This window comes from Haliotis rufescens, unplaced genomic scaffold, assembly GCF_023055435.1.
Source record: "Haliotis rufescens isolate VD_foot unplaced genomic scaffold, xgHalRufe1.0.p SCAF_4, whole genome shotgun sequence".
Taxonomy (NCBI): domain Eukaryota; kingdom Metazoa; phylum Mollusca; class Gastropoda; order Lepetellida; family Haliotidae; genus Haliotis; species Haliotis rufescens.
In genome coordinates, this window is record NW_025964112.1 from 41,327,573 (window position 1) to 41,353,074 (window position 25,502).

The following is a 25,502-nucleotide window of genomic DNA, read 5'->3' on the forward strand; positions in this document are numbered from 1 at the left end:
CATGTATGGTGGGGCCTCAAGCACAGCAGAGTACTTTTTCTCCCATAACTCAAAATGTGCATACATCATCCCTCAATATAAACCGACTCCAAAAAAACTACAAGGTTCAATAAGTCTGGCTCTGACAGTCTACAAAGAAGGGAATGCCAATTAAAGGGGGACTCTGCTCCATGGTCTAATGCCTATTGTCAGTCTAGTTCTAGACAGTGTTATAAATGACAGGCTCAAAACCAAGACTGTGTATGGTTGCAGTTAGAGTAACCATCAACTGTAAGATGGATATACATCACAAAATTTGATTTACCTAAGTGGATTTTGAACGGCTTGAATCAAATTTGCCAAGGCTGCCAATTTCCTAGTGTCTTCCAGACCCTAGAGAATAAATTAAAATGGAATCCAACTCAAGTCTAGAATGATTTGGTAAGTCGAAATTGCAGAAATTAGGCATTGTTCAAGGCTCCATTTGAATTTTATGTTTTTATGAGATAATTTTATTTCTGGGATTAAATGTTAGTCTACCAATTTCCCACGCTCCATTAATACAACTTACATACAAATGTGTATATTCTTCAATATCATTTCTTTCCCAATCTGTTAGCCTTGCTCCAAGGCTGTACTGAAAGAAAGAATTACTACATATCTTCCTAATAGTCCAGTCTAGATATGAGGACAGTGCTCTAAGGACTTCAGTCTCTTATAGGGACAACTTGTTCTTATTACATACATAATCTAGAACTTTTGATTTACTAATAAATATTGCCTTAGAGCCTTGTGCAAGTTTACCAATCTGTGTATAAGGGAAAGTATATGCAACACACCTCTATACACTTCAAGTATTCACACTGGTTCTGATATCATTCGGACATATATATGTCTGGTGCCCAGCTGGAGTATATAACTCATACAACACTATAATGTGTGTATACTTCACACCTCAGTATTATCCCATACTGACAGATTTATACCACGCTGTCAACATCTGTTGGATCCGAAACCTTATCACTTGATAGACCAAACCAAGTGATACATCAAACCGGAATTTTCTCACTTCTAAACTCCTTGAAAATAGTATTGGTGACAGGAACGGAAAATATATACCAACAGGTCTTCATATCATCAACATGGCATAACAATAGAGAATGGAATCAGAAGAACTGTCTACTCTGACACCACCCCCAAACACATACAAACTGCAAAATCCATGCATGTTTGACACTCCCACAGAAAGAAATCCCTGAAAAAATCTACTGGTATGCAAGAAAAACTGTTACCAGCAAAGTGTATAGTTGGCAGAACAACTAGAAAATCAATACAATGGAGAGAAAGAAAGAGCTTGAGAGAGAGAGAGAGACGAAGGAAGGAAGCATATGGCTAGAGACAGACAGGCTGGGAGGCAGGTCGGCCGGCATCAACAGACTCCTGGCCCATGATAGACTGCGAGGACTACACGTGCTCTTCCCCCACGCCGGAGTACAAGACAATGGAGAAAGTGAAAATCAACTCACCTGGTCCGCTATCACAGAAATGCTGGCTGTCCTCTCAAGGAGGCTTATTGCTATGTCCCTGTGGCCTGATTGTACAGTAGTGGTGGCATCTACATTACTGGAGAGAGAGATCGGTCACAACATCAGATAACCAGAAGCTCTCATATCAACAGTCAACTTCCTCCCTCTAGCACCGTTTCTTGTCTGCCGGTGTGAAGGAACTAGTTCCTAGGGGAGAGAAATCTCTGTATGAAACCTTATCTACGCGCTTGTGAAGACAAAATCTGGCGTTGCTTTGAGTTGCTGTGGCGGCATTCTCTGTACCTGGCTCTGCCAGCCTGTCTTCATTTGAATAGGCATTCATGCACTCCTACAGGGGGAAACCCTTGCCATGGCCCGAACCACTTACTCAGAGGGGCGGCAGCATGGGCTGACAGCCTTAGTCTTGGAGAATAATCATCAATTTAGCTGCTTCACTAAGCCTTCTTGACATTCCAAATCAATACAGGATTATTTGAGTCTAAATCAATATATTTGCCCAGAATTGATCAGTATAGTGACCGTTGAAAGTCGAGTGGAAGTGACCAATTGTCCCTCAGTGCCATAATGGACTGGTCCACAGACATTGTTTTCAGTCCCAGATGGCAGTGTTAACACAGACTGAGCCTGTTTCAACAAGGGGAACCAAGGCTGGGCAGCCTTCACTATAAGGCAAGTTTCTCTGGGAGTGCCCCACTATTGGAAAAGCCCTTGCTAACCAAGTAATGACTTAAAGCTGAGCAACATTCTAGTCATCGATGTTGTGAAAATAAAAGCAGGCCAAATGTCCTGTGCTAAGTGCTTAATGTCAGGTAACTATGTCTTGTGAAGCAAGTCTGGTGGAAGCAAGAGATACTGAAACAATTTATTACAGTGCAATGCCAACAAAAACGCCACAACTTTTGACTTCTATTTAGCCACCAGGTGGACATAATACTTGAGCAAATTTCAAGGCAGGAAAATTGAAGATTATTAAGTTCCTTCAGTTATAGAATAGAAAGTTCCAATAAATAAACCAGTTAACTGAAAATAAAATCAGTTCCATTGAAACATTGAAATAACTACCATGGCTTGTAATGTTTACTTACTGTGCCTATATTTTGTAGTTTGTACAATATTGCCACTGTTTCTTCATTGACTGCTACGCAATAAATATCCTATCTTATCTTATTTTATCTTAAGGAACTGAAGCTTCAGAATTTGTCCTCCATAATTAATAAATGGCACTTAAAAGCCTTACCTATGCTTCCAATAGCACTTAAAATACTACTGAATCCACCAGTGCCTCCTCCAAAAATTATCTCAAGGCATTATAATAGCAATATTTCTGTTACATTGTGTATATCAAAGCTTATAACTCTCCTTTATAACAAGCCATATTCATGCCTTGTACCCTGCCCCCTGTGGGTGTCTATGTACAATAAATCTTATTCTCAGCCTGATTGGGTAAGGGGCTACTTTGTAGAAACCCTAACACAAAGTACTCAACAACTCACACATTATTAAGCCTGTAAAACTGTACATAAATGTTGCATCAGTCACCATGATTATTAAAACTAAAATTCAATACAGAACTCAATCTTCAAACTAAAACAGATTTATCTAATTTTCCCTACACATATATACAGTAAATTACGGTTATAACGAACTCAAAGGGACCACTAATATTAGTTCATTATAACCATAGTTCGTTATAAGCATATGGCCTGAACCTAAATATGTTTGTTATATCCAGTAGCTCATTACAAGCATGTTCGTGATAAACTAAGTTTACTGTTTACAGTAAGCCACATAATTTCCTCTCATCCTCAGTGCAGTAAGCCCTCCTGAACCATATCCTTTCTCTAACTTGTATTCTGCCCTGTCATATCCAACTGATCATTAACAGATGTATTGACTTTCCAGCAAGTCAAATAAGCTAGTATCTTGTTGAAGCCAAACACAGATCCTCTTTTCTTCACTGTGATTTCCTTAATGGAATGACAATACCAGATACTGGGCGTGGCACTCATGCACCGGCATCTGGGTCATGACTTGATACACTTGCCACAGATAAGGCGACCAGTCTTCTCTTTGAGGAAGGGAAATATGAATGGAGGCAGGGTGGATAATTAAAGTACAAAGTGTATTGAAGCTTTGGGATCAGTAAACAAATAAACAGGATGAGATTATGCATAGAGCTGCACTTTGTAGACATATCCACATGCACATCGACAGATGTACATATGAATACATAAACACATATGTGCAGTGATACATCGTGTTCTTATTCAATGCCGACCTCTGTACATTTTCTACCTTTTGTTGAGATAAAATGCAAAAATGGATCGTTTATTACAAAAAAAAATTCAACACGAACCTCATTACAAGAATACAACTATCTGTGGCAATAAACAGAACAGAATTCTAATAAAACATCAATTATATAATGTTCTAATTGTAATGAAAAAAACAACTAGTTATCGTCTTACATATAAGTCTTACAACTTCAGCCTCATCATTTACAGACTATTCATAACTTACAAACAATGAAACTATGTGCTGAAGTTCTGACTCAATCTTATTTCTATTATCAAGGATAGGAGATAAAAAACATGGCTATAAGAAAGTTGATATATCCATTGTTTGATAGGCATTACTTAATAGAAGTTGACGGATGACAAAGTAGACACCATTTATGGATAACTTCTTTAATTACTGTAAAGGCGACGTTTCGGAAAAGATCCTTATACCGTTGTAAAGCAAGACAACTGTATAAGGATTTTTACCGAAATGTTGCCTATACAGTAATTAAAGAAGTTGTTATCCATAAATTGTGTCTACTTTGATATATCCAGCTGAACCTAGGTGTGTTTGTATCGTCAGTGTTACTGCATTGCGTGTACACTGTATGGGGAGGTGCCAGTGTACAGGATGCAGCCTGTATATCCTGTTGCCTGTGTTACCACAGAGATAACAGCTTCATATCACATCCTGCCCTGTAGCAAGGCTTTGTCCTGAAAAACTTGTGTACAGGATCCCATCACCATAAATTGCAATTTTTATCAAGTTTTCATTTCACAACTTTCACTTCTCTAAATCAAATAGACATTTTTTAGACAAAATCAAGCCATTTATTCTCCAAAATTGGTAAAATCAGTTAAAACATATTCTGTTTGTTGCCATCTAAACTTTAATCACCTCAGCTTCTACCAAATAAAACTTTAATCCTCCACAACTATAGCCAAATAAAACTTTAAACCTCTGCAACTACAGCCAAATACAACTTTAATCCCCAACTGCTATCAAATAAAACTTAAATCCTCTACAACTGCTGCCAAATTAAACTTTAATCCCCTACAGATTCTACCAAATACAACTTTAATCTTCTACAACTACTTCCAAATAAAATTTAAACCCCTACAGATTCTACCAAATACAACTTTAATCTTCTACAACTACTTCCAAATAAAACTTTAATCCCCTACAGATTCTACCAAATAAAATTTTAATCCTCTATAACTGCTGCCAAATAAAACTTTATTCCCTACAAACCTGAACCTCACAATAAACACACATGTAGATACTTTCTTTCAACATCATTCATTTCTTTTATTTTTTTCATGTACTCCTATGGTATTCCTAGAGGCACTTGTCATACTGAGCCCAACATATTCCACACAACCAGATATAAATATAATTCATACAGTAACCAGAACAGCGTTGCAATCAACTCCTGTGTATGACATTGTTACGTAGAGAAAAATACATCTACCACTTTGTCATCCTTGTTTGTTTGTTGTTTCTGTAAATCTTGAAATCCATCAGTCAACTGTCTTCATTGTTACTTCAGCTCTTAATATGGTTGTTTGTTGTTTAATGACACACTCAACAATATCCTGGCCACATGACAGCGGCCTGTGTATAATCAAGTCTGCACCAGACAATTCAGTGATCAATGTTATGAGCAACGATACACGCCATCAGGTTACAATGACGAACAATCAACCAGGTCACCAAGCCTGACCACCCGATTCATTTGGTCGCCTCATACAACCAGCATAGATTGCTGGGGACCAATTCTAACCCATAATCTCCATGGGGTGCTTCTTAAATGCCACTTAAACATAACATGGTCGCAATCACTTTCAGCAACTCTGTAGGTCGCACACAGATCACTCATTTTGGCCAATTACTTTTCTTCATCTTCTTCTAAGTGTCCCAGTTCTTTCATCATAGTATGCCCCTACATTCCTGGTCCCTTTGTGCACTCCTTGTGCATTACTTCTCGTATTCTCCTTATTACTTCTTGTATTCTCCTTATTACTCTTGTATTCTCCTTCTTACTTCTCATATTCTCCTTACTACTTCTCGTATTCTCCTTATTACTTCTCGTATTCTCCTTATTACTCTTGTATTCTCCTTCTTACTTCTCATATTCTCCTTACTACTTCTCATATTCTCCTTCTTACTTCTCGTATTCTCCTTATTACTCTCGTATTCTCCTTCTTACTTCTCATATTCTCCTTATTACTTCTCATATTCTCCTTATTACTTTTCGTATTCTCCTTCTTCAGTGCTGCCATAATGTCCGTACTGAACAAAGTTTGAGATCATGAATATTTTTAAGTTTATTTTTTTAAAGTGAGGACTGAGCACACAATTTCAAAAAAAATATCCCCCAAAAAATTCATGATCCCCAACATATTTTGTTCAGCATATATATGATATATATGATCACCTGCTTGTCTTCCTATGACTTTTATTTCTCGGAGCTTGCATCAACTGGAACTCTGTTTATCAGGACTAATTGCATGGGGATTTGTTGAAACTGATGTATCATTATTGGTTAAAGAATCTAGCTGTTTCATGTGACATCACTTGTCACGTCATGACTGACCCTGTTCGCACTCCAAGCTACCTTTATGTAAGTCCTATGGTGGTCCCAAGGTTAATCTAATTGTCACACACAAATATTTAACCAAAAACATTTCTTTGCAACTTGTGAACTCTACTGGTAAATCGTTACATGTGTAACTAGAGGCGTGTGTGGGACTTAATGGAGTGAATGTCTGTGTACACCCCTTGACCTTTGGTATAATCTTGTACATGTCCATTCAACTCGTAAAATCAGTACAACCCCAAGTGACACAGGTAACTCATAATCTCCATTAAGGATCAATTTTCTCGATGGTCAGGTGTAATTGCAGCCACCAGTTATTGTAAAGCAATTTACGATCACACAAATTCTACCTCAAATTCACTGCACTATTTGATTACTGAAAAATGAGATTCACTTGAGGCAGTCAATATACCCTCATTGTGAAAACTCCATAGCCCTTGCACCATGACTGTGGAATATGTATTTTAAAAACAAAACCAGATAATATAAAATCAAATCTAGCCAGTTCTATTCCACAGAATCAGGGAAAAAGAAAGATTTTTGAGGAGAGAAATATATTGTGTATAAAATATTTCATTGACAATATGTTAGTTTGTTTTCTAACGCAATACTCAGCAATATTTCAGCTATATGACAGCAGTCTGTGAATAATAGAGTCTGGACCAGACAATCCAGTGATTGACATCATGAGCATCAATCCACACAATTGGGATATGATGACATGCATCAACCATTACAGTGAGCCTGACCACCTGATCCCATTAGTTGCCTCTTACGACAAGCATGGGTTGCTAGAGACCTATTGTAACCTGTATCTTCAAGGGTCCTACATCTGAAAACACTATGGCCACTATATACATGATCAATGAATGTCAGACACTGCACCTTGGATATCAATTTTTACAACTCTGATTAAAAAGTGTCCACAGTTTTTTTATTTCATCTAATACTTCTAAGTGAGCTTCAAATAATGCTGCATTATTGTGCTTAAATTCTTCCACATATTCCCTCAACTACAGAGGCCCTCTACTTGACTACTGAAACGTCACAAGATGGTTTCGTAAAGCTCATAGCCCCAAATCAGTTCACCCCACTGTGACGTCACCCATTCCAAGACACCTAGCTTCATCCTCATATTCCTACAATAATTCCTGAAAACAGTTCTTTTAATTTGTTGCTTCCATGTGTTAATATCCTCAGGAACCAATAATTTAATCACCAGAAACACCACAACTTGTGCAACAAAACACACATTCTCTTCTCCAGGCACTGTTATCATTCATTTTCTTCCGTCAAAAACTCTTTGATGAAGTCTGATCCCATGCATTAACCATCGCCATGACAACATCCACAATATGTGCGTGAGTATCTTTTTGGCACATAAAATGCACTTGATGGCTCCATTTTTATAAATAACATTATTTTCATACAGGTAAGTTTACACACTAACAGCAATAATGAGACTACGAGATAGCCAAAGTGAACACCGCAGCACTTTCCAACCACAAATGTACCCCGAAATGTCTCTCATGTTGCCCATTCTGGCCAGGACAATGTTGCCCAGTCTACCAAAGGCTGGCATAATGCGCCATCATTAACCATTAGAGTGCACCTATGCACATCCTCACAGAACTCTTTGAAGACGTTTTCTCTAACAAATCTTCACTGATTAGGAGAAATGTTTACAAAGTTTGATGACTTTCCCAGCCACAGGGATCAGAAGCATGGCTGTGTGCACCTAGCTATGCTAGTTTCCAGCTTATTCTCTCCTACCAGACATACTTGAAGGCAAGTGGAGGACGCTTGACTCTACACTATAAGACAGACACTCATAACGACGTTTACATAGCTGTGCATTGTGTTCCCCTTGGTTTAACACCAAGCAGATAAGTCAAATACTTGTAAAATCTTAACCCATGATATCACATGATAGGAATTACAGTTTTTCTGTGATAGTTATGGGAAAGTGACTCTCAGTTCAAGACAAGGCCAGAAATTAATGACTAAAAATCACACAGATACACATCATGTAATCTAGACTAACATTTAGTCTCTGAAATCTTATATTATATATATATTATATTACACAATATCCTTCTTGACTCTAAAAATACAAAAAAATTCCCTATACTGATGTGGAGTAGAGCTAGCTTGAGCTGGCTAGACTTGCTTTTGTATGCATTTCTAGATATATTTTTTCATAAAATAAATATATTCCACGGTCATTGTGCAGGACTACATGTAATCCTGCCACGTTGAATAATTCTCCAGGTAAAGGAAGTCCACACTACACGGTGTCAGGTTAATGATGGTCGGTGTAAGGTTAATGATGGTCGGGAGATACTATCTTCCAAATAAACATTACTGACAAGTTAATTACTTATGTAGAGGTTAAGTATCAACTGTAGATGCCGTTTCAGTATTGGGTGACGAAGTTTAAGGCATATTGACAAGAGAAACAATTAAAGCTAAATCAATGTCATCTCTTTAACAAGATTCACAAAATAGAATAAATGGAATTAGATTTCAAAGAAAAAACACATCCTCACTTGACGATATCCATAGTTCAATACAAAGTTTTGTACACCCTTTTAAGCCACAAGAAATCTAAGCTAAAAGCGCAGTTGATCTATAGTTCTGACTATATCATGAGCATGTGTTTATGAATCACCATAATAGAGTGATGATACCAGGTGTTGGCGAAAAGGTGAGCGTATCCGACATTTTTGACATTATCGAACACTGTTCAGATTTGTTCAAGGGACAAACCTTACCTCAGATGATAAATACATTATCTGGAATGGACAGTGAGCAGGCAAACCTGATGATGGCGACAGTATTGAGATATGCTGTTATGATAAACATTTTCTTTACCCATTGGTAATTGTCACTGATGCAGAATATAACAACTTTTTAATATTCATTTTAGAAAAATCCAGCACAATCCGAAAGATTGATTCTACTCAAAAGAAGTTAAAGAACACCTGATTCTTTCACATTACTATAGTTAATCTGTCAAGGGATGACAGATTAATTATAGTACTATGAAAATTTCGGGTGTTTTTTAACTTCTTTCAAGTAGAATATTATGTGAAAAGAAATTCATTTTCTGATCCTTGTATGATTGTCAATAAATAAATGAATTTTTTTATGAATTCACATTGAAAATAATACATTTTCAAGACATTCTTTTATATCAAAACTGACAAATTACACAAAGAATGTTTGATCTTATGTAAATTTGATTACATCCCACACCATTAAGACTGTATGTGACAACACAACAGGAACTATCATCAATGACACATGGGTTCTGCTGAACCCTCCACTTATCTCAAACCCATGACAAAGTCCAGCACTGCAAAGAAAGACCGTTGAATATTAATCAAGACAGGTGAAGTTTTAGAGTGCTAACTCACTGATACATTAACTCCCCTACATGTAATTATACTAGTTCAGAACAGCAATAACTGTATATATTACATGAAGTTATATTTTTTGGTACAGATTGGCAGTCCTCTGTGGCCCTAACTTCTCTATCATGTCTGCTTGCAATGTCACTTTCCCGCGGCTGTTGGTTTACACTCGGAAGCATTGCCAGTACAAATAAGAAAGAAGTTACTTTTAAAAAATTCTTCCATATGTTGAATAAGAACAGGCGATAAAACATAAACATGCAATAATTTGTGAAATGTATTGGCCGAGTACCCAGAATGGTGAAGAAAATTCTTCACATGGAGGCACAGATCCCCTTTGCATTAATTACAGAAACACATACAACACACTTTTTACAACTGGCCAAGTGCAACATGCATACCCACAAGCCACGGATCACTCTCTCTCATCACAAAACCAATCTCCTTCAACGATGTCCCATACATATCTACAACCTCTAAGACTCATGCATATCCACAAGCCACGGACCACACTCTCTCATCACAAAACCAATCTCCTTCAAAGATGTCTCATACATATCTACAACCTCTAAGACTCATGCATATCCACAAGCCACGGACCACTCTCTCTCATCACAAAACCAATCTCCTTCAACGATGTCCCATACATATCTCCAACCTCTAAGACTCATGCATACCTACAACCCCTGGTCCATATTATCTGATGACCTCCTTCAACCAACTATGCAACATTCGTGTGTACAGCCCCTGTTCTATATTCTTAGATCACAAAACAGACCTCCTTCAACCAACTATGCAACATTCGTGTGTACAATCCCTGGTCTATATTCTCGGATCACAAAACAGACCTCCTTCAACCAACTATGCAACATTCATGTGTACAACCCCTGGCCCATATTCTCTCATCATAAATCCATTCTCCACCTTCGACTGACTTTGCCCCTGTATAAAACAATAAATTCAACATGTTAATGAAAAAAAAAAACTGTTTGGAAAATCTGCAGAAACAGATTCCATTGGGTGAAAAAAGTAAAATAGTGAGGAAAATTACTGTTGAACCCTGTTGACCTTGAAATGGGATCTGTCAAATCCCCTGTTTAGCTGTGACAAAAACATACCAATTTTATCACTATTGTAACCCAGATGTGCTGAATTCTGATAAGTCCTACAAAACAAGGTGTTTGTTAAAAGGCATGATACAGCTTTAAGCATCAAAGGCTGGGCAAATGAAGGCTGCCATGTCTAACAAAGGTAACACGTTCTCAATTAAAATTAAGCTGGCAACTGATAAATGGAAACACTTTCCATGAGGGAAGCAGTGATGACCATGCAAACGTCTGAGACTGTCAATACCCACGCTAACAACCAGCAGTCATGTGAGCGTCTTTCATGTGCATTATGTATCATTACCTGACTGCAGTGTCATTACAAATTGAGAAATGTGGGAGACGAATCAGTATTATATAGATCTGTTGTTCTGCTGTATTAAATAGCATCATAAATTGGTCTCTAAAAGACTAAAATCATATCTATGAAAAAAATAATCCATCAATACAAAAACAGAAATCTTATTACCATATTCGATGCAATAAGCACCCAGGGCGCTCTCAAAAAAAACAAATAGAAGGCTCTTATTAAAAACAAATTTTGGTGAAGAAAACCCAGAGTTGAAAGACCGTAAATTTCACGGTTTATGCTGACAGCCTGAAATAATACAAAAGAAAAGTCTGTGTGTATTATACAGGCCAGATATATTTTCCAGAATTTAATTGTCCATAATAAAGGGTGCATATAACACACGAGTGGGTGTGATACGCGAATATACACTAGCCGATATATTAGCAAATATAGCCATGGGCGCTTATTAGAGCGGGGCGCTTATTACGTCGAATACGGTAATACTAAAATCCAAATATCTTTGCACTCTACTCACACACGAGTCCCAAAGAGGGGCAGGTCAGCCGAAATGTGCAAATGCAGAAGGTGACCTCTTAAACACTTAGCAAGAAGGAGGTGTTCATCAGTAGGGGTAGAAACATGGCTAAATGACTTAACCGGTGGGGTAACTGGTGATGAGATGCTTCTGTTCCCCAAAAAGGGGAAATTATCTGTGAAGACAATGGAGATCAAGTATGAAGCTGGTAAGGCAGTTGATCCATCTGGGAAGTCGAAAATCAAAGTTGCCAAGGAATTTGGAATCTCGCATTACACACTTTCAACTTGACCTAACATGCACACGTGGTATGTTGCTTTCTGATGGCTAGGTCAGATGTTGATATGGTTGAGTTGGATTTGTCAAACCTTGGAGAAGTCAAAACTATTTTCTGGTCCCCAGGAGTTCAAGATAATGATGGGCTTCGACTGTATATGAATAGATCAAATCAGCGATGACACCAGGTGTTCGTGATAAATGTAAAAATGTCTTGGTCTACCCGTTGAACCCGTCACAAAAACAATCGTCATAAAAAGTGAGAGCTATTTGTTGTGTAATGCTGTATTCGGCATTGCTCCAGCTATATCACAGGAACCTTTAAACAATGAAGTCTGGACTACACAATCCAGTGAACACAGTACGACAATTAGTCATTCAGAAGAGCATCCAGTAATACAAAAGAACCTCAGATAATTTCTATTGCTATTATCTAATGAGGGTGGTATTACAGCGCTTTTAGCAATTTTCTGGCAATATGGTGGCAGGGAGACATCAGAAATCAAACAATAGTCATCAGTTAATAATTCAAAGAAAACTATCTCTATTACATCACTGCCATAATTTGGCTATCATCGCCCTAAAAAATCTTCAGATTTTCAACAGCAGTTTGCTCAACTGTCACCAATCTGTTGGCAAGAGAATAGTATCCTGCCTCCCTTCTTCTGAGCTTGCGCAAGGTGTGAAAAAAACTCACTTCTTTCCAAGATCTAAATTCTAAATTTGGATTTTTGGGGAGGTGGGTGGCATTACTATGCATGTAATAGAGGTAGTATTCTTTGAATTATTAACAATGATAACTATTAAAACAATGTGGGAATTGAACCCAGACCTTCAGCGTGATGAGATAATGCCTCAACAACTGGACTACTCTACCGGTTTGCTAGTCTTTCTTCACATGGATTACTGTATTGCATAATATTTTGTCTTCTTGAGAAAAAAGTTTTGTGTTTCAGTGTACGCCTGCAGTAAAGCAGAGATACCAAGACCATGTGATATCAGGCTGGTGAGTGACAGGGCTTAACACGTGTCAGCCTGAGGCAGAGCAGGTTGAAGATGTGTGCCACTCAGGTAAAATCAACGGACATGGGTATGGTGCTGACAGACCAAGCATGGTAATATATCTCAGATTCAACCCTGGCTGATGGATCCACTGGTGGCTAAGGGAGCTAACTCTGCACTATAACTTGATGTATCTTAGACCACTTGGTATGGTGAAATGGAGCTTAACATCCAGTTCAAGAGACATACGTTTCCTTGTCGAAGTGAAGCTCCATCATCTACCTATGTCTCATTGTGTCGATGTGAAGCTCCCATATCTACCTATGTCTCATTGTGTTGATGTGAAGCTCCAACATCTACCTATGTCTCATTGTGTTGATGTGAAGCTCCCACATCTACCTATGTCACATTGTGTCGAAGTGAAGCTCCAACATCTACAAATGTCTCATTGTGTCAATGTGAAGCTCCCATATCCACCTATGTCTCATTGTGAAGCTCCCACATCTACCTCCATCTCATCCTATTTAAGGATGATGATAAAATGTACTAGCTGTAAAAGTAATTACCCGTATTTGAATAATGATGACTCCCTCAAATGAATGTGACCTCGGCAATGTCGGACAAGTCCATTTTATGCACAGGTGGGTATTTCCCACATATTCTCACAATCCAAACGTTAATAACAAGTACCTTTTTTCCTAATACCCATTGTCATATCACTCCCACTTTTGGATGTGATTGTTCGGCCATGGCGTTTATATGCATTGCCCAGTTACATATATGTGGAACAACTCACCTCTCAAAAATAACGCAGTCCAATATACGTCATCAAGTTGTGAGCGCATGTTCGAATCTCCAAAAACCACGTCATGACAGAATAATGTTTTGTCGTGAAACAAACCACACTACGTTCTTCATTATTCTTTGCTATTTATCGCATAGCTATCTTATATGAGGTAATAAAGTGTTTATATTTGATGGTGTCATGCTATCCCAGGTTTCCATGTGAAGCTCTTGTTCCTTATCATGGTGTCAAATATTGTGAAGTCGTCACGGTCCAAAAACATAACGTGTTTTGTTTCATCTTGATCTAATAATTTTTGCAGCTAAACAGTGTCTCTTATTTGTTGATAGTAAAAAGGGTTATGAACAGAGGAAATTGCCAACAATGTTTTCTCTACAAACATTTCTTATGACTTGTGTGAGCTATCAGTTTCCTTGGCTAAGAAAATGACATATCTTCAATGAGTTACTGAAATTGTTGGCTTTGCAACAACAGCTGAAAATAAATAACTTAAACACTTTATGATCCTCATCTGTATAAATTACACCCTTTTTCTGCAACAATTTCATAGCAAGCTACAAAAAATAGATACACAATTCATTCATTTATCAATGTAATGATTTCAAAGATATTGTTCACATGATTTCAAAACAGCCACATCTGATGTATACTAGTCAAAAGAAGTTAAAGAATACCCGATTCTTTCATATTACTACACGTTTGCTGCAACCCCGGGACAGTAAGGGGCGTGCTCGGGAACCCTGTTCTCGGGTATTATTACCCTGGTCAAGTTACATGCATCATCTCATTGGATCATTTGCTTGTTTGTTTGTTTGGAGTTTCACGCCACACTCAACAATATTCCAGCTATATGATGGCGGTCTGTCAATAATCAAGTCTGGACCAGACAATCCAGCGATTGACATCATGAGCATCGATCCACGCAATTGGGAATTGATGACATGCATCAACCAAGACAGTGAGTCTGACCACTCAATCCTGTTAGTGGCCTCTTATGACAAGCACAGCTTGGGTTGCTGAAGACCTACCCCGGATCTGGTCCATCCATCCATCCATTCAACTACTCACATCTACCAATCCATCCATCCATGTCGACTGCCATGTATTAGTCAGGCTAACAAGAAGTCAGATGATATTTAAATAATTTCAATAAACAATTGATTTCCTCTGTACATATTAACTTTGACTCCAGATATTCAGGTTCTTATAAACTATTGACAGAATCACAGTCATAATGTGTCATCAGATTGGCCCAAATGTTGCAACCAATTTGTCACTGAACACAGTTCTTCATACACCCATATCCTTAACCTTTGTGGTTACTATAGAAACACATTTTCTTACATTCCCAGAAAAACAGGAAAATGAAAAGAGCATGGCAAGGATAATATTTCTAAGCATTCAACATTTCTATAGTCCAGCCCCTGCTTTGCATGCATAAGAAAGATTTGGCTAAGAATGTCTGTCCCAATTGATTGTTAGTGTTCAGCACAACAGGTCTCGGTGACAGCTGGGGTTATGTGAATGCAACACAGGACTACAATACTGGATACTAGGTGACACCCGGTCAGTATTGATTCAGTATTGATAAAACTGGTCGATATAGAAAATTTCATTACATTTTATGAAAGTGGCGTGAGACATCTGTTGTGAGGTTTGAGAAAGCCTCAAGTAGTTACATTATGGTGCGACAGATCATGCCTTGGCTGAGAGGGCACTTGTTGGAGGTTAATGCAGAATAGAAATGTAATGGAAGTAAAATTCAAACCAAGACCACAGGTGTTACTGCAATCAGCTGGAAACCTCCAACACAAGAACAACAAAATGTCTAGCTATTCTTCCCAATTTGAAAAAAAGAAACTACACTTCCTTTAAAAGAGGGTTAAAAGAGGTTTACTCATAGCAAGTTTGGGAGAAAATATACTTAAAATGCAACATTATATTATTCAGAAAATAATTTAACAGCAAGAACACTGTTTAATAATAATTATTGAAACTAAAGTATCAATGGATTTAAAAGAAATAGACATGAGTCACATTGATTTGTTTTTATGCAGAAAATCTTGTGTTTGTAGAGTGAAAAAATATGGAAAAACTCTGAAAACGGATATTCAAATTGTTTTGTAAGATTTGGCAAAATGACCACAAAAATCAAATGAAGTTTGTATTTAGGCATGAGATAATCAAATACAACAATGTCGCCATACAGGTTTCACTCTCATTGATGTGTTTGGAGATGGAATAGAGCACCAAAACACATCTTTTCTGATTTCGAGGTAAAGTTGATTATGCATTTTCAATGTGTTTCAGTACATAATTAGGGCAGTAAACCCAGAAGATGCTCCGTAAAAACAATAGCTCCTACATCATGTATATTCTGGTGTTGCCCTGTTAAACCAATCAAGCTCTCAAAATAAATATGAAGCTCTTGAGATGCATAAGTACATTGAGTTTAATGCCGTCTTGAACAGTACTTATGTGAAGTCCATGCTTATGTCAGCTTGGTGTTGGAAGATTGCCCAAAGTGACCCATGTTGAAATGGTGAAATGGTGAAATTGAAATCACCTCATGATTTCAACACAGTATTAGACATTAATATAAGAAATTAATTGTATTTATCTTTAAAAATTGAGTGCACAGGATTTAGTAATAATAACATACTAAGACATACATAGATACAAAAAGAAGGGAATTCATACATAGATCTGTCATGGTATGACAGATTAACTATGGTAATATGAAGAATTATGTGTTCCCTAACTTCTTTTGAGTAGTGTATTTCCAGAATCAAACATTAAAACTTTTGATTTTGATTTGTTTCAAGATTAGAATTTTTATCCCTCAAAAACACATTGACCCTTGCCATAAAGAATAAATTTTAGCCTTAATCAATAATTCATCAATGTTGTCAGCATGTTGACAGATTAATGTATTGCTGACAGGGCGACAAAGATAAGATGCTGGCAAATCCATTACTTATCAGCATTATCACAAGTACTGGCACTAATTAACTAGAAGTGATTAACAAGTGTCACTAATCACAGATCGCATGCTGTCTCCAGAAGAACTCAATTACATTTCCTCCTTTGAAGGTGTAACAGGAGATAAGATAAGGCTATGAGGTGGAGATCTATTTGCCCAGGAAGGGTTCCAAGGGAATTAATACACAATGCTCTAACATGTGTTGACTTGTCATAGGGGATAACTAAAACAAACATCTGTTCGAGTCTGGGAAAAGGAAACCTATGGGCGGTCATTCGGTCAAATATACAAAGTTGAAATAAAGGACAAAAGAATGCACAAATAATCAAATAAGGAAGAGAATTTATGGATGTAATGTTTTTATTATGAGGAACACAACGTTATGGAGACTGATAACCTGATGAAGGAGTTTTGTTTGTTTGTTGTTTGACGCCGCACTCAGCAATATTCCAGCTATATGACTGCGGTCTCTAAAATAATCGAGTCTGGACCAGACAATCCAGTGATTGACATCATGAGCATCGATCCTCGCAATTGGGATCGATGACATGTATCAACAAAGACAACGAGCCTGACCACCCAATCCCGTTAGTCGCCTTTTACGACAAGCATAGTCGCCTTGATGAAGGAGTTAGCATATACTCCAAAACGTTGTGTTCCTCATACTAAAGAAGTTGACATCCATTAAATTCTTTTCCTTATGTCTATCACTTCTTAAAACCTTTCAAAGACTTGATAATCAAATGTTATAAATACTGAATGAATGTTACAAATCAAAATTATTTACATATGAATAATGAATTCAAAATACAAAACTATACCAATGAACATCTCGCAAACAAAAGACGCCATATGTAAAGAAAGAACAATGTGTACTAAAGAATGTCAGTGCACAAAAAGGACAATATACTGCTTTTTGTATCTAAATACTGTAATTACCTTTATTTGTTACATTCATTCTTTAATCGTAACATTTGACTCTTATTGCATACTTTCGTCCTTTCAACTTCATATTTTTTTACCAAATGGCTGTCTATAGAACGCAAGCTTTGTATAAAGTTAGAAAAACTAAAACGTTTTTTGTTCAGGTTTTAAAAATGAAAAAGGATGTTTTGTAAGGCTGGGTAAACTTCAACTAAAGTCTGATAGGTTTGTTTGTTGTTTAACGCCTCACTCAACAATTTTCCAGCTATATGACGGAAGCCAGTCCATTGTCGAGTCTGGACTAGACAATGCTGTATTGGATATTGTGAAAAAATGATCCACCATGTTGGGGTATGATGCGTGCCATCAACCACCCAGCCTGACCACCATAGGTTGCTGAGGACCTATTCTGACCTTGAATTCGACTGGGTAGGTCACGTAGGACTAGAATATCAGGCACCAAGGTCTGTATTTGGCTGAGAACAATGACATGGAATCTGAATACAACAAGAAACTGAGGTCCAGGATGGGTGTGAGGCTGATCAGTGTATCTGCATGGGGGATTAGGGTTTTTGATCAAGTCACTGAAAGATGTTTTTACCATTATTTCATTCATGCATTTTTTTTAACTGGCAGTGACAGAATTGTTTTTCCACTGCATTGCATTCAAATACCAGCTTTCATCTGCTTTTTTTCCATTTGAGATAAAAGTACAAAAAGTTGCCTTTTCAGTTTTTACAAGGCAAAACAATTTTCTTAAGAAAATTGGAAAAATCAAACAAAGACCCAAGTAAGGAAGAGGAAAACAACGTATGTTAAATTGTACAAACATTATCCTAATACTGTAAAATCAATGCTTAGTGAATGACAACAAAGTTTATTTTGCAAGAGTCTGTACAAGAATTCACTACATGGCATTACCATCTGCTTCTTTCACAATGCCTACTTTTGTGGTGAGTTTGGTTTAAAGCTACTTTGAGCAGTATTCCAGTTATATCACAGCATGTTAGCTTTATGAGAGAGTGAGTGAGTTGGGTTTAACGCTGCTTTTAACAGTATTCCAGTTATATCATAGCATGTTAGCTTTATGAGAGAGTAAGTGAGTGAGTGAGTTGGGTTTAACGCCGCTTCTAACAGTATTCCAATTATATAGCGGCGTGTCAGCTTAATGAAGGAGGAAAGCCCGAAGTGATGCAGGTCTCAGACGTTTACCATTTCGGTGAAACCCACGAGCACAGGTATGGTGCTGACAAACCTAGAAACATAATCGGGTCGAACCGGGATTCGAAACCACAATCATAGGTTTCTGGCGTGTCCAAGGGACGCAACTCTGCACAGCGAATCGCGGCGCCTTAGACGACTGGGCCACCTTTAATGTAGGAGTGATGCATGTCTCAGACATTTACAACTTTGTTGAAACCCACAAGGGTATGGTGCTGACAAACCTAGAATCATAATCAGGGCGATAAAAGATTTGAACCCACGATCAAAGGTTTCTGGTGTGCCCAAGGGATGCAACTCTGCACAGCAAATTCTTTAGTATAAAACAATAACCATACATAAACAAACAGTCATGTCCATTCATTAATTACCTTTCTTTTATACGAAAACTTATCCTTTCTATACATAAGCATGCCATTAGGAACCATTGCAGAGGTGCATATATACTACTCAACATATGTTTAAGAACACCCTATTTCTTCATATGACTACAGATAATCTATCATACAATTGTGTGAGAGGTGGTTAGTACTGGTAGGGTAGGACATGCTTATCCTTTTTCCAAACACCTGGTGTCATCACTGATTTTCCGTGATCACTCATATAATTTTCGCCACCATTTTGACTGTGTTTCGTCAGATAATTGAGACTGGATCCTTTGACGTTGACGTTTTATATTCTCTGGATTAGTTTTCTCATGTCGTGCCCAATAGTGATTTATCTTATAATATATATTATTTTATATATATATATATATATATATATATATATATATTATATAATATATTATATGGGCATCGAGGCAAATAATACCAGTTTCCCGGTTTTCTCACTGTTCACCATTGTGGGTCACCACGCAGTATCTTGTCATTTAAAAATAGGAGTTACTCCACTACCCTAGATATCAGTACATCTCAGCATGTCATCACATACTTGTCTACCTGGGCCAGAGCTGATGTTTTACCTCACCAACTTCTTACAGTACCCAGTTATGGGACAAGCCAGAAAACACATCATACCCTCTGTAATTGATACACCTCATCTTGTTATCACACACTTGTCTGCAAGGCCAGAACTGATGTTTTACCTCACATACTTACATCTTAGGTAGTGCAGTTCGCTGTGCAGGGTTGTGTCCCTTTGACATGCCAGAAACCTATGATCATGGATGCCAGAAACCTATGATCATGGGTTTGAATCCCAGCTTGCCATGATTATGTTTCTAGGTTTGTCAGCACCATACCTGTGCTTGTGGGTTCACCGATGTAATCTTCTGAGACTTGCATCACTTAAGGCTTTCCTCCCACATCATGCTGACATGCAGTGATATGACTGGAGTAGTGCTAAAAGTGGCTTCAGACCAAACTCAGAATTCCTTCCACCCACCCTAATCAAAGACAGAGGCCTCGTGGACTTCTCACGGTTCCAGTCACGGGCCAAGCACAGAAGAACATCACACCATATATAATTTTCAGAAACTCATTACAGCAATGTCTGATTACTGCCAGGCCGTAAGAAGTTGGTTAAGAAGGCTTACTATAGTTTCATGTCTTCATCCACTTGATCAGTCTTGCGGTAACTGATCTATGACCCCAGTTGGTTAGCTGACACATATGAACATGATGAGCAGGGTAATCCTGGCTGGAACACTAACACCAACATGATGACTTCACTAACATGAAGAATGTAGGCAAGAGGTCACCTTGGACACATTTGGAAATCCTCTCCAGGTCACCAGGTTTGCACACGATGGAAAATTGAAAAGGAAGAGGAAAGAGTCTGGTCTTGACAGACCTGATGAAGCTGAACATCATGGTATGACATTCTGATGGTCGTTGTGAGTAGGCTTTCTTTGAGAGGGAGGGTTAGAATTTCATGCATTTGCTAATACAGTTGTGTACACCTGGAATACAAGACAAAGCCTTCTGTGTGATGAGCCAATGCACCACAAACAGCTTGGAGATACAGGTGGAACAATGCTTTCAGCACAATAGAACATTACCTTGTGCCTGCGGAGGGAGTGGTTGTTGTCTTTGTGGACAATTCCTGCTACATTACAATGGTCTAGGACAGGCATACATGTTGTTGATATAATAAGCAGTGATCCACATCTTTGGGGTAGGAGCACACTCCATGTCACAGGTCACAAATCTTGCCATCAATCCTCTAGTGGACTCTTACAACAAACATGGGGTATTGTGGTCCTAATCTGATCCAGAATCCTCACTGTGATACCAGTCAGAAAGAGGTGTTTCACCTGCTCCTGATATAGTTGGAATCATACAAAGGACTCTGCTTTTACCAGAGATTTCTTATGATTATGGAGCGAGTGAGTGAGTGAGTGAGTATGGTTTTACGCCGTTTTAGCAATATTCCAGCAAAACACGGCGGGGTACACCAGAAATGGGCTTCAAACATTGTACCCATGTCGGGAATCGAACCTGGGTCTTCGACTTACGAACGAAGGCTTTAACCAGTAGGCTACCCGACTACCCCTATAATGTTTTGTTCACTGTTATCTACACCACATTTGACCAATCATGATTAAGGAACACATATTAACCAGTATACTAATAATCAGCCTCACACATTGTAACACTTTGGGAATTGAACCTGTGTCTTTGGCATGACAGGATAGAGCTTACCCACTAGGCTACCCAACCTTCCCACACTGGACTTAAAAAGATTTCACTCAAATAAAGCCATTAAGCTCAAGTATATGAAAAAAGTAAAACTTTCGGTCAACTTCCTAGTTTGTTTGTATGTTAATGCTGCACACAGCAATATTCCAGCCATATGACAGTAGTCAGCAAATAATTGAGTTGAGACCAAATAATCTAGTGATTGACATCATGAGCATTGCGCTACAGTGACATACAATAAACCAAGTCACCGAGCCTGACCACTCAATCCTTTTTATCACTTATGACAAGCATAGGTTGCTGGGGACTATATTCTAGAATCGCTGCAGATTCTGATGATGCTCCATAGTCTGTCTGTAAAACAAATGTATTGAATGAAGCCCATCCAAGTCTATAATAGTGAGCAGTCTAGGTAACTGCAGTTTCAGGATGACAATCTTGGGGCTCCTTTTCAAATATATTATTAAGATAATTTAACAACTGTAACAAACTTTTTTTCTGCACAATATTTCATTTCAGAGACTAGTTGTAAGTCTAGATGATCCACATCCTTCACCAACTGTAACTAGAAATCTGTGTTCCTCTGTATCAGGTGAGGTGAAATTGTGTTTAACTTCGCGTCAAAGATTATTGCATAGATATAGCGATAGATTCATAGTGTCTGCTTGTACTAGTCCTGATGCCGGTATATAGTGCTAGCTCACTGATATACCATGCTGCAGTTTAACATGAATACCCCACTCAGACACAGTCCTTGTTTTAGCCCCTTAATGCCCAGCGCCAGACAGGGTAACAACAAGAAGCATCTTTAAACGTCTTTTTGTATGAAGCGGCCGGGGATCGAACCCCGGACCTTCCGCTCTGTGGGTGAACACTCTACCAATAGACCACGGAGACGGTCTACTCTGTATGTCTACTCTGTGATGTCAGGTTACAATGGTATGACCCACCTGGTATGTGCCGTCTTGTACATTTGGTGCACGAGGTGAGGCTGTGTTTTAAGCTGTCAGATTACCAGTGTTTACTGGTCATGACTTTCTTGGAGGTACGTCACATGTTCCTGGAATCCTCATGATTATGCAATCTAGAGTTATGCCAGCTTCATATTTCCCTGACAGCACTACTTTGTGTCTACAGGCTACATCTGATACCAATATATTCCATCTTCAGCAAGGACTACTTAATCACATTGGAAAATGATGCCAATTCATGCCATTTTCATACAAAAACATGATCTCACCAACTGGTTAACATTTTGTATAAATTATTCAATGATAGTAAGTCATTTAAAAACTATTCAGTGATATGTCTTTGAAAAGCATTCATAAGTGATGCAGTTTCACCTGACGAAGGAGTAAGTATATACTATGAAACAGCGTGTTTCTCACAACAAAAAATTCGAAGTTGACATCCATAAATTCTCTTATGTGTATCGCTTCTAAATGTCTTTCAAAGACTGGGTACTACATCAACATGGAGATGATGCAGTAACATTTTCACCTGATGAAGGAGTAGGTATATACTCCAAAATGTTGTGTTCCTTATAATAAAGAAGTTGACATCTAAAAATTGTCTTCCTTATTCAATGATAGTCTGACATTTATAAACTTTTCAACGATAGACATTTATAAACTATTCAATGATAGTAAGACATTCATCAACTATTCAATGATAGTCGGAAATTTATAAAATTTTCAATGATAGACATTCATAAACTATTCAATGATAGTAAGACATTTATATACTATTCAAAGATAGTCAGCAAACTAAGCAAGGATAGCAAAGTTTCAGTTATTTAAGATACCTACAGTCAATTTTAGCTCACCCTTGAATGTGAAAATGACACTCACCGCTGTTTATATATACATGCTAATTGATATTCTAACTACAGAGCATGAGTGCATGAGTGAGTTTGGTGTAACGCCAAGTTGAACAGTATTTCAGTGATATCACGGCATGTCAGCTTGATGTGGGAGGGAAGTGATGCAGGTCTCAGACGTTTACCAACATGGTGGCTATCTCCAGCGTCTTCATCATTGGCACTCCGACATACAGTGCAGTGTAGTCACATGGTCTAATATCATATTAATTGCCATCCGAAGATGGTCCTGTGATTCCCACAAATTAATACTGCCTGGTAAATCGTAACATGTATCATTAAGTCAATCTGATTAGAGCTGGTTTTCTTTTGAGTAGCGGTCTATCAATATGCTGACATGGTTGTCAACGCCCTAGTTACATACACTGCATGCCCTTATCGCATCAGAACAGGATTTCAGATTACGATATCAAACCTGTGAGCTTATAAACATCTTTCCACTCTCATAAGTGACCGAAGCAGAATGAACATTATACACTTCATAGTAAACATCAAGATATGTTGTCAAGATGTTGAATCATGACACATTCATAAAATTTCCCAAAACAACAAACCTGACATGAAATCACAGGTTCCTTTCCTCATATTAAATATTCCTTTTTGATTCCATCGAGAAAGAAGAAGAAGAATAACTTATTTACATATACGTCCATAACTGGGAGACAACAAGGCAGCTAATCATCTGATTTACGATATACGGCCCACAAACTTCACCAGCAAAACAGACAAGAGACATATGGTGCAAACTCATTTTTTCAAACTATTGTGGCATATTCTGAACAACTTACAGATAGATAAATAGGCCAGCTCAATGAGGACTACTGGGTGACACTGATCACGTATGTGAACTTTCTAATGCAGAAGATTAAGATAACAGAACACAAATTTCATGCAAGTACCATATTTGCTGTAATAAGTGCCTTAGGCACTTTGAAAATTGACAGAGGGGACGCTTATTAAAAAACTATACACAATGAGTCAATTTGTTTTCAGAGACCGAGCAGTAGAGAACGAACTTCATTCAAAGGTCAGTGAAACTAAAATGTTTTTTGTGTTAAAAAGGCTGTTATATCCACAAGGAAATACGAACACCAACAGGTTAATCTCACAGTTGGTCAGAGGGCTCGTATTACAGCAGGGTGCCAAATACATCAAATACGGTATCCTTAATACTGCTGCTATGATATCAGTATGATGAGATTATTATTTCAAAAAGCATTTACTTGTGAAAATGTTTAAATCCCTGACGCCAGAGAAAAATCAGCACAATAGGACAAATACTACCATTTTCTCAAACACTCAACAGATCCTTGTCTGCAATATAAACACAGACATTTCAGCAAGAGAGGTAGGTTAAATTGGAAACAGGTACTATGAACATTTTTCATGTCTCACAAAAATCCACCTTGCCAATTTCCCCCATATTTTCCTACTGATGGTACTTCAAGATATTGTAATGGTAAATCAGTATTCACACAAAAAGTATAATTTACAACCTATTTCCACACGGGGAAGGGATATGGTCTCCACAGTGAATGCAAGCATCACAGGTTCCAGGCCTTAACGAAGTGAAAGGTAGGGCTGTAGATTGTTGTGCAATATGGACAAGATACAATGTGATATTAACAAGCTACAATGTGAAATAGACAGGTTAGTATGTGATACAGGCATCTATTTGTGTGATATAGGCACCTATATGTGTGGTATAGGCACCTATCTGGGTGATATTAACAAGCTACTGTGTGAAATAGACAGGTTAGTATGTGATACAGGCAACTTTATGTGTAGGATAGGCACCTATCTGCGTGATATTAACAAGGTACTGTGTGAAACATACAAGTCAGCCTGTGATACAGGCACCTATTTGTGCGATATAGGCACCTATCTGTGTGATATAGGCACCTATCTGTGTGATATTAACAAGCTACTGTGAGAAACATATAAGTCAGCCTGTGATACAGATGCATATCTACACGAGGGAAGGAGTCCAGATTTCTAGAGATAACCCACAATCCA

General features: G+C 38.0%; 1 protein-coding gene across 11 annotated transcripts in view; it reads right to left on the bottom strand.

Annotated features, from left to right (window-relative positions):
* The window catches only part of LOC124135962 (poly(rC)-binding protein 3-like), a 358,312-nt gene that overhangs the window by 95,800 nt on the left and 237,010 nt on the right, over positions 1–25,502 (bottom strand). For 2 of the 11 annotated variants that reach the window (XM_046501689.1, XM_046501682.1), the window contains exon 1: positions 1,506–1,845. The exons of the other annotated variants lie outside the window; for them this stretch is intronic. The gene's annotated coding sequence lies outside the window, so the exon portion shown is untranslated. Of the gene's footprint in view, positions 1–1,505; positions 1,846–25,502 lie in introns of those variants that run through there. 11 annotated transcript variants of the gene reach the window in all.